This window comes from Oryza glaberrima, chromosome 5 (assembly GCF_000147395.1).
Source record: "Oryza glaberrima chromosome 5, OglaRS2, whole genome shotgun sequence".
NCBI lineage: Eukaryota > Viridiplantae > Streptophyta > Magnoliopsida > Poales > Poaceae > Oryza > Oryza glaberrima.
The window spans coordinates 22,412,031-22,423,882 of record NC_068330.1 but is presented as its reverse complement, the minus strand read 5'-3'; positions in this window follow the sequence as shown (position 1 = coordinate 22,423,882).

The following is an 11,852-nucleotide window of genomic DNA, read 5'->3' as shown; positions in this document are numbered from 1 at the left end:
CAGTTTTTACTGTTAACTTAATTTTAAAACTGGACAAAAACTTGCTCAGATATATTTTTGGTGTTGTTGTTTGCAAAGGAGGTGGTTTTAATTTCTTAATTCATACTCTTATTGCATATATTTTTCCGATGTAGGTACCACTTAAGTAGATCCACAACTATATATGAAGCTTACCTAAATAAAATTTACTTTAGCGAAAAACCACAGCCATATATAAATCAGACAACATTGAAATATGTTTAAATCAGACAACATTGAAATATGTTTAGAGTGCCATGTATATATCCTGGTTTGAAAGTTGAGGATGAAAAATGAATTATGAGCTATAAGTTGAGTGGCAATCATTTTATATATTTCAGTTGCATTATGTTGTTAAAGAAATATAATCTCTCTCGATCATATGGTACACAATCAAATACTTTATGTCACTGTTTTCTTTATTCGAATCATCTTTCATATACCGCACAAAATATTTGCGTGCCATTGTCATCTATATTCTGTACTACAAATTATTCCTAGCTCTTTGATGTACCCTAAAGAAATATTTTTCCAGACCAATTAAAGCATGCAGAAATCATCAAACGAGAAGTAGGCAAATTAACATGTATAAAGAAATGCCTTGGGTCCGTTGCAATGAACAGCGAACATCAACCTCTCAATCACATCCGAGTGATATATAATTAATTATATATAATATATATACCTCCCCCGACATAGCTGGTGTGTCATGAACCCGATTCATCACCTTCACACCGATCTCGGGAAATCTGGAATCTGGCCACACAGGCGAATTCAGCACAACACGCGCGGATTTGGAGGGGGCGCTTTTCGATCGGCATGCAGCCGCCGGCGGCTGCGGCGGCGCCATGTGTGCGCGAGATCCGGCGTCCACGTTGCCGGGATATGAGCGTGCGGTGGATGCCGCCGGTGGCCGTCGCCGTCGCCTTGTCGCGGCACAGTACGCAGCAGCTAGCACGGACGATTTCCTGACAGCGGCGGAGGATTATGCTGATCCGGTCGATGGATGGCCGATATGGATCGATCGATGGAGCTGCCTGCAGCTAGCTGCTTGCCACAACAGAGAGCTCGATGGCTTCAGGGTTAAGGCAGCATCTTGCATCCCGCGAGGCTGAGGCTGATAGCTGACTAATTAAGATACTTGACTTTGTTTGAACGTTCGTCTTATTCAATAAATTTTAATTAATTATTAATTCTTTTTCTATCATTTGATTTATTGTTAAATACACTTATTTGTATACATATAATTTTACACATTTCACACAAGTTTTTAAATAAGACGAACGATCAAACATGTTTGAAAAAGTCAATTGTGTCAAACATTTAGGGAAGGAGGGAGTATAACTTAATTAGTACGTTCCATGTTATATAATTCGTTATAACTTTTTTTTTAATCAAACTAGTTTAGATTTGATCAAGTTTATAGAAAAATATAACAACGTTTTCAACACGAAGCTAACATACTATTAATATATATATTCAATGTCGTTATATCTAATGAAACTAATTTGGTGCTATATATGTTGTTAATTTTTTCTATAAAACTTAATCAAATCTAAAGAAGTTTGACTAGAAAAAAGTCACTACTTATAATACGAAACGGAGGGAATACTTGCGCACAAGCTATTTATATTACTCTCTACATCCACAATATAGTAATATATGACCGAATTAGACACATCTTAATTAGGATTATGAATCTCAACAGAAATCTTAGAATGTCTAATCCGTTGTTAGGTTACTATATTTTGGAACGGAGAGAGTAGTATTTAGGTTATACTTCCTTCGTCCCAAAATAAATTTACTTCCTTCGTCCTAAATAGTGACATGTCAACTACTAGTAGTTTTATATATGTTAAATTCCGATGAACAAAAGCTTAATGCTTGTTGGTGCAAAAACATACATGTAACAAGCATGGCGAGCACACTTATTAAGCAAAGAGTAAATTGCACTAGCGGTCCTTAAACTTGTAAGTATGTTTCATCTAGATCCACGAACTTACAAAGTGTCCAAAGTCTCATTTGACCGTGATCTTACCTACGTGGCATGACACGTAGACGACGACATGTCACATTATTATTATTATTTCTTTTTTCCTCCCTTCTTCCTCTTTCATTTCTCTCTTCTTCAGCCTCTTCGACGCGGGGGAGCTCGAGGTCGCTCTAGTGAAGGAAGAAGATAAAAAGAATAGTGTCAGGGTCATGGATACCACATACCTAATAGTAGTTGACTAAATCTCGGCAGGACCCACCACATACCATGTCATATACGGAAACAACCTGCGGATATAGGAGGAGTTCCGGATAAGGAAAAACAACCAGAGTTCTACATGAAAACGACAAGGACTACTCGGATTGTATCCATATTGGTTTCACTAATTCTACTTGGACAAGGGGACACCTATGGGTATAAATACAAGACCCCCTAGGAGGAGAGGGGACACACACCCACAATCAACGTACACGAAACAACAGAAGCCACAACATAGAAGCCAACATACACCAAGACAAGCCGCCGGATATCGACATCAGAGATATGCCTAGATCGACCCTATCCGGTACCTATAGAAGCTGGCCGTAGGGATCTAGCGCTGTCTTTGATCTCGTCGGGCATGAACTCGAGGAGGGAGGCTACCCTGTTGTCGATTACGAGTCAGAACTTCAGACCGCCATGTCGACAACAGTTAGATAGGCTACCCCAAATATTGTACTGGTGTGATTATGGTGAATAAGAGCAACGACCGGTTTCGGCCAACAGGATGTAGGGCTATTACCTGACAATTCAGGGGCCCGAACCTGTATAAAAATCCTCGTCTCTGTCTCTTTTACCTCAATCTCGCATATACCCTAGTACCAATGATCCTCATACTATGCAAATACCGGAATTGCGACATCAAACGTCGACAAATATGAGGAAAAAGAAAAGGGGAAAGGAACAAAACATCATGTCGTCATCCACGTGGCGTGCCACGTAGACAAGACCATGGTTAAACGACGCTTTGGACCGGGATATTACAATAAACTAAGTTTAGGGACCTCGATGTGCATTTTACAAGTTCGTGGACCTAAGTGAAACCTCATGACAAGTTTAAGTACCGCTAGCGCATTTTACTCTAAATTAGAAGAATGCAGTCTTAGGGAGAAAGAGTACTGAGAGCTAGACACAAGTGAGTCATGGTTGTCGTGGAATTACGACTACTACCTGGTCTTCGACTAGAGGTGTAGCGATTCTCCCATTACCTTTACTTCAACAAAGTTGATATCAGGTACACAATATTGCCAAGTGTTTTACCCAGAGATCCTTTACCACGATGACACCTAGCGTTGAAACCTATCCTATTGTCCCTTTACGCCGTCTTAACAAGGCCTCCGAGGAACCTAAGGGAACTTCGGCTAGGGACGCCCAGAACCGATAAGGCCTTGTCGGATCATGTAGAGACAAAATACCATGTAAGATCTGGTCGTGTAAGAGTTCTCGCCGTGCATATTAACCAAGTCGTGTAATCGGAAATTGGGTTTTCCAACTTCACGGCTGGGGGCTAGGATCAGTGCTTGTTCAACCAAGGCAGGTCAAAGGTCCAAGAGCCTTATCTCCCGAGAACGATTCTCCGATGACAAGACTGGGGGCTAGGGAGAGTGTATAACTCAACAAGCTGACTGATCGAAGTCGGTAAAAGAGTAGACGCTCATATACAAAACATTGGTCTGTAAATTTAATTCATTTTCAGTTTTCCATACATATTATAACATGTCACCCTTTGAGCGTTCGCTCGGGGGCTATTTCTATATAATATTCTTTTCTGAGTATTGATTTCAGGAAAATTCTATTCAACATCGTTGAAGACTCCATGTCTCTATGGTTCTACACCAAGATCGACTAAGGCGAGTATGACAAATGTTGACAAGGCTTCGTCGTAGGCTCTGTGCCTTCTCAATCGCTCAAGAACGGTTGGTGGATCTCGACAAGGAATACGGAATGAAGAGATGGTGTACCCGCCGAGATAAAATTTCTTGACTTCGATCCAAATTCTCGATTACAGCAAGACGGGAGACTTAGTTGTATGCTCTGTACTTTGTTGGTTGACGTCGGAGATTGACTCAGACAAACCCTTTAGGTGCCCGCACGAGGCTGATAAAGGAAGTCTAACATTATCTCTGAACTCACCGAGAACGGTCACGTGAGCACGATAACAGTTACTCTAAGGTCTGCGGTTGAGAATATGAATTTGTTCATTTGCATTGAAGTCAGGGGCTACTGTCAGGGTCATGGATACCACATACCTAATAGTAGTTGACTAAATCTCGGCAGGACCCACCACATACCATGTCCTATACGGAAACAACCTGCGGATATAGGAGGAGTTCCGGATAAGGAAAGACAACCAGAGTTTTACATGGAAACTACAAGGACTACTCGGATTGTATCCATATTGGTTTCCCTAGTTCTACTTGGACAAGGGGACACCTATGGGTATAAATACAAGACCCCCTAGGAGGAAAGGGGACACACACCCACAATCAACATACACGGAACAACAGAAGCCACAACATAGAAGCCAACATACGCCAAGACAAACCGCTGGATATCGACATCAGAGATATGCCTAGATCGACCCTATCCGGTACCTACAGAAGCTGGCCGTAGGGATCTAGCGCTGTCTCTGATCTCGCCGGGCACGAACTCGAGGAGGGAGGCTACCCTGTTGTCGATTACGAGTCAGAACTTCAGACCGCCATGTCGATAACAGTTAGATAGGCTACCCCAAATATTGTACTGGTGTGATTATGGTGAATAAGAGCAACGACCGGTTTCGGCCAACAGGATGTAGGGCTATTACCTGACAATTCAGGGGCCCAAACCTGTATAAAAATCCTCGTCTCTGTCTCTTTTACCTCAATCTCGCATATACCCTAGTACCAATGATCCCCATACTATGCAAATACCGGAATCGCGACATCAAACGTCTTCAAATAGGAGGAAAAAGAAAAGGGGAAAGGAAAAAAACACCATGTCGTCGTCCACGTGGCGTGCCACGTAGACAAGACCACGGTTAAACGACGCTTTGGACTGGGATATTACAATAAACTAAGTTTAGGGACCTCGATGTGCGTTTTACAAATTCGTGGACCTAAGTGAAACCTCATGACAAGTTTAAGTACCGCTAGTGCATTTTACTCTAAAGTAAAAGAATGCAGTCTTAGGGAGAAAGAGTACTGAGAGCTAGACACAAGTGAGTCATGGTTGTCGTGGAGTGAAGCTATAGCCCCTATTACGAGGGTGATCACTCGGTATTTATGTTACCCATATATAAGTACAACTTACAACATTTTTGTAACTAGCTGGGAGGTCCGCGCAATTGCGCGGCTAGCACCCATATAAAATTTTATATATTTTAATATGATTTTACTTAAAATTTATTAAATAGTTATCTCGATGTCTTAAGATTTTGAAAGACCAAACCTTATCATCCTCATGTTTCTAATTTTATAGTTTTTAAAAAGTCACACCAGTTGCTACCCATTACTTCTGTCATATTATTCTTTATTAGCTTGCTCGATCTACCACTGTTTCTATTTATTCTCCTTGTAACCTTTAAAAATTGCATTTAGAGTTTATTGTCCTATTAGGCTTCTTTTTTATAATTTCTAGAAGCCCGTCAAACGTTGCCATTATACTCCTCTACAACCGTCCACCGCATCTTCTCTTTATTGTCATTGCTATTTTAAAAATCGAACTTAATTATCATTTAGGTTTATTTTTTTACTTTCTAGAAGTTCCGCCAAAACGACAGCGACTATATCACTGTACTCCTCTACGGCTCGCCCGCTGCCGCCCTTCTTTATTGTCATTGAAATTTTAAAATCAAACATGATTATCAATTGAGGTTTATTTTTTTACTTTTTAGAAGCCCGAACCTTTAAAAATTAAATCTTATAGTTTTTAGAGTTTATTGTCTTATTGGGTTTTATTTTTTTATAATTTTTAGAAATCTCGTTAAACGCTACCACTATACTCCTCTACGACCCGTCCGCTGCATACTCTTTATTGTCATTGGGATTGTAAAAATCGAACATAACTATTGTTGAAATTCATATTTTACTTTCTCGAAGACCCACCAACTATCGGCGGCTCTGCCATTGTACTCCTATACGACCCTCCCGTTGCCTTTCATTTTTATTGTAATTGAGATTTTAAAAATTAAATATGATTATCATTGGGGTTTATTTTTTTACTTTTTAGAAGGCCCTGCTAACCGCCTTGACCGATTGCTTCACGACATGCCCACGTCCTTCCTTTTAATCGTCATTAAGATTCTATTTGGTGTTTTATTAATATTTTTAGATGTCTCATCAAACCGCCACCACTCTGCTCCTCTATAGGCTTGTTACTTAAATAATCTCGTCATGTATTTTAGATGGTCTTTTCTTTCGATATTCTTTTTTTATCACCAATTGTAGTTATTTATAAATTGTATTCCTAGTCGAAATCTTATTTTTCTTTTTCTAATTTCAGAATTTATTTTGTTTTTCTTATTGTGTTCTTTTGATATTTTTATTTTTTATTTTCAATTTCAGTTGTTTCAAAATTGTATTCCTACTTTAGCTCTCTTTTTAATTTGCCTAATTTCAGACTTTATTTTATTTTTATTCCAAATTTTAATTAATCTACTATTGGGTTCTTATATGTTTTCTTATTTCAATATTGCTTATATTTAATTTCGAATTTAAGTTAATTTTAAATTGTATTTCTTCTTGAACTCTTCTTTTCTTTTCTTTTTTATAATTTCGATTTTTTCTTTTTTTATTCCGAATTTTAATTAATCTTGTATTGTATTCTTTTATGGACTCTTCTTTCAATATTCCTTATTTTTAATTCCGAATTTCAGTTATTTTTAAATTGTATTCCTATTCGAACTCTTCTTCTTTTTTTAAAAAAATTCGAAATTTATTTTATTTTTGTTTCGAATTTTAATTAATCATGTATTGGGTTCCTATATGGACTCCTCTTTCAATATTGTATATTTTTAATTCCAATTTTCAGCTATTTTTATATTGTATTTCTACTTGGACTCTTCTTTTCTTTTTCTCCGATTAATGTGGGAATTTCTAGTCTCCACAACGAACGAGGTGTCTCCTTTCAAAGCTGTGTTAATAATATAATAGATAGATTGAGATATTTATTATATTTACACACACTGTCAGGTGAGCCCATGCTAGGCTAGTATTGTGGTTCTGCATGGATCTTCACTGCATGACTGTGGACGACTCTTGGGCCGACCACGTTTTAGGCCCCGTTTAGTTCACGAAATAAAAATTTTTGGGTGTCACATCGGACGTTTGACCGGATGTCGGAAGGGATTTTCAGACACGAATGAAAAAACTAATTTCATAACTCGCATGGAAACCGCGAGACGAATCTTTTGAGCCTAATTAATCCGTCATTAGCACATGTGGGTTACTGTAGCACTTATGGCTAATCATGGACTAATTAGGCTCAAAAGATTCGTCTCGCAATTTCCCCCCTAACTGTGCAATTAGTTTTTGTTTTTATCTATATTTAATGCTTTATACATGTGTTTAAAGATTCGATGCGATGTTTTTAGGAAAAACTTTCTGGAAAAACAGGGCCTTACTTGCACATGTAACGCCAGCAGAGTAGCTGACCATGGATTATGGCTTTACTGCGCATGCCACGATGAATCAGTGATCGTCTATCAAGATAATGTGACCTCTATTTTCTTCAGATTAGGTGGTGGTATTTAGGCTTGTTTGATTGATACCTGAGCATCATGGATGAGAAATTACAAGTCTAAGGGGCATCTAGAAGTTAATTAGTTTCGCTGGCCAGACAACCACTTTGCTTATTTGGTTGCGCACAGCTGTTTCATAGGATCTGACGAGGCATCCTTGATGGCAAGTCCGCACAGTGTTGCAAGACGGCGGCTTCCAACAATAGAGACGCATGTTGCGAAGGCTTCGTGTAACGATTGCGAAGTCGACTTCATACGACTAGTGGAATCGCAATCGCTGCTCTTGCTAACTAAGACAGATTATGGGGCTATGCCTACGCGTCTAGAGCTCAGGCGACCAGGCTAATGATGTATGCCTGAGATTCATATCATGTATGGGAAAGTTGACATTAAGGTGCCAATCAAACATTTAGACTTGTCTTCGGCTTGTCTTAGGACAGAAATATCTTTTTCATGGTAGTAGCCAAACAGACCCTTAATGTACTTACCGAGCGAGTGCGGCAAGCTGCTAGGTGGTCCATCGGAGGGGTTTGAGCCAAAAGACTGTTGACCTAGAAGGGTCTACCAACTTGACACCGTCCTGATGGCCTCCCACTGGAATGGTGTCAAAGGTGTAATCTTCTTTATCCCCAATCGCACCTTCAGCCTCTGGTCGAAGAAAGGAACTTCAAAGATACCATAATTTAACTTTTGCTTGCTGACAGTTTCCCAAAGATTAAAATTGGTCACTACAGAGCACGTGCATATATCAACCAGTGGTCTCAAGTTTGCAATATTTCTAGCTAGACATAACTGAACTTTTCTGATCATTGATCTTATCCACTGACCACGGCACTCTCATCCATTCTCTGCTCCATATCGTCTCGTTTGAGAACCATGTGGAAATCGTGCATTTGCATATTGCTGGATGCCCTGGATCTCAGTGGATTTTTCTCGCAGGCAGATGAATGCAGAGCGACATAGTACGTGCATTGCATATGCTGGTCAGTAGTAGTCCAGCAGATGTGGCCGCCGGCCAGCCTGCAGTTCATCGGCACTGGAAAGGCAAGGCGAGAAGAAAGGCACGTATTGCGAGAATCGATCCCCACAATTAAGCAGCACGTTGCGAGCTCATGATGCAAATATGAGAGCTATCGACGCTTTAATTCCAGCCGACATATTTTCTGGATATAGATATGCTAATCTTAAAAGGTGCAATTCTACTATGTATAGATGTGATGTACTAATATATATTCAGTCTTTCTTTTGTAGAAAATGGTACTAACATTCAGTTTATTTATGTATATATTGTCGAGCTTATCAGTGTGACTGTCAATTTTTTTTTCACATTATTCATTCGAAGCCACACCAGAGTTTTTTTTTTTAAAAAAAAGAAGAGGTTAAAGTTTGAGATTTTTTGTTTTGTTCCAAAGAAAAGACTAACCTTTAATGTTGAGCGTGGTTGAAAAGGGTGATTGGAATATAGAGAAAAAAAATCACTCAACAAATTATTGTTGAAAATTGAGGCTAGACCATCTTTAGCCGTCATTTGTACATTAAGAATTGGTGGGGTAAGAAGATTCTCGTGAAAACCAATTGGACATCAGGATTAAAAGGTGATATATATATATATATATATATATATATATATATATATATATATATATATATATATATATATATATATATATATATATATATATATATATACATATATCGCTGAGTTGTATTTTTATGTTGTAGCGTTTTCCTTATTTATTTTAAGCATAGGCAGCAGAAATATGTGACTTAGAAAGAGTCATATATATCCTTGATCTGAAAATTATGAACATTGCTTTGAGGGGAAATGGCTATGGAAGTTGGAAAATGAACAAGAGGGTTGTGTCAAGATATGCTTATGGCCAAATATTTATCATCTCAAATCTTGACACAAGTAAAACACAAACATGGTGATTCGCATTTCTGGAGGGATCTGATGGCAGTTACATATCTGTTTCACAAATTTTGAAAAAAAATAAAGAGTAGGGAATGGAGAAAATACTATAATATGGGAGGACAATTGGATTAGGGGCCACCCTCTGGCCTCTGACTGAGCAACACCTAAATTTATACAATATTACAAATTCCAAAAATGTATTGGTAGCCAAGGTGTGGAAGAAGGGGGTAGGATTGTTGAAATTCGGAAGAGCGATCAATTGGGCAGAAGAAGAAAGCATAGGAGGAGCATATATGTCAGCCAATTGAGCTGACCAATGATAAATTACTCTGTGAACGTACTAAGGATGTGTTCACTTGCAAAGTTTTTTTTTAACGACTCGCACGAGACAGTGCGAAGTTCTATTAATAGAGTAGGAAAAAATTACAAGATTATAACCCTGAAAGGCCAGGAAAAAGGAAAAAAAATGAGTCAATATGGGTCAGGCTTTATGGAAAGTCAGGAATGCTGCATGTTTGAAGAACAAATTACCTCTTGACCCTACTGACTTGATGCACGATGCTTGTTAATGGATCGATTCTTCATCTATATTGCGGACTACGAAGGAAGAGCGAAGAAAATTGTTACTGTAGCTAAAGAAGATAAGCCAATGAACAATGTTCAGCTCAAGCTAGGCATGGCTGGAGGCCACACATGAGTGTCTACTGGAGTTCTTCCAACAAAAGAAGATGGAGTCCCCAGGGAGTGTCATGTTATCAGGCTAAAGAGAATGAATAATGCCCTATGATAGACTAGATTGGTTTTTTGATCGACATTTGTTTGGACGTTCGGTGTTGTTCTACTCATCAGAGTGGGACAGCGTCGTATGATGATGTAGGACTAATAATGTTTGTTTGTGTCAGTGTGTGTGCATGTTTCTTTTGGCTGTCCTTTTGCCTGTTGGCTGCATATTGTTAAAACTTTTGCTCATTTTAGTAATAAAATGGGAGAGTAATGCCCTCTTTCTCAAAAAAAATAAAAAAAATTATCTTATGCGTGTAGCTCTAACAAATATTTTGCTCCCCATTTTTCTCTCAAAGACGTCTTTGTTTGACTTGTCCCTTGTACCAAGAGCAGGGTTTACAATTTTAATTTCAGTGAAAATATCGGTAATTTCGGTAGGACCAAAATTTTGTGATTTTCGGCACTTTTCGGACGATTTTTTTTTTTTGAAATTTTGAATGGTTTTGACTGAATTTTAATAAACTTTGACAATATTCCAAAAAAAAATGAGAAAACCTAAACATTTCGGTCAGTATTGTTTTACCGGTGGGGTCTGAAATTTCCGAAATTTTGAACCAAAATTGTAAACTCTGACCAAGAGTTATACATCATTTTTTTACATAAATCGATGAAGTGGCGGGTTTTACAACTTCGGTGTGCATGCATAAATCTACCCGGGGATCGAAATTTCGAGGGAAAAAAATTGAGCAAAATACGATCGAACCTGAACAAAATTTCCTAAATTTTAAAACTTTACAAGATTTGAAACTACAAATCTATCGAAACATTAATAGATAGTCCCAAAAAAAATAGTTCCATGCCAGAGGGCCCGACATTTTATTTTAGGCTGTGTTCGTTAGAAGTAGTTCCCAATTCCTCCTCCTCATTTTCCGCGTGCACACGCTTTTCAAACTGCTAAACGATGCGCTTTTTGCAAAAAGTTTATATACGAAAGTTGCTTTAAAAAATCATATTGATCTATTTTTGAAAAAAGAAATTAGCTAAAATTTAATTAATCATGTGTTAAACGCTGCTTCGTTTTACGTGGTGGCGGAGAGCAACCTCGCTCCCGAACAGAGCCCACACATGACGTACTCCCCCAGCTCGCCATATTGCCACCCGGCGGATCACACTGGAACACGTCGCCTCCTCCCCCCGCGAATGTTGGCCATGGCCATGGGCTCCACCTCCACTCCCCGCCGAATTATGCCCGGATCTTGCCGCCTTCTCCACCTCAACTCGCCACGACACAAAAAAAAGCGAGCAACCGTTCGTTCGATCGATGCGGACGATACGTACACCCAACGCGGAAAAGTCCGAGAAAAAAGCAGCGCCCACCAACGCTGTCCCTTCCCCTCCCATTCGATCGTTCTGCACCTCGTCTCGATCCCCCCTATATATACACC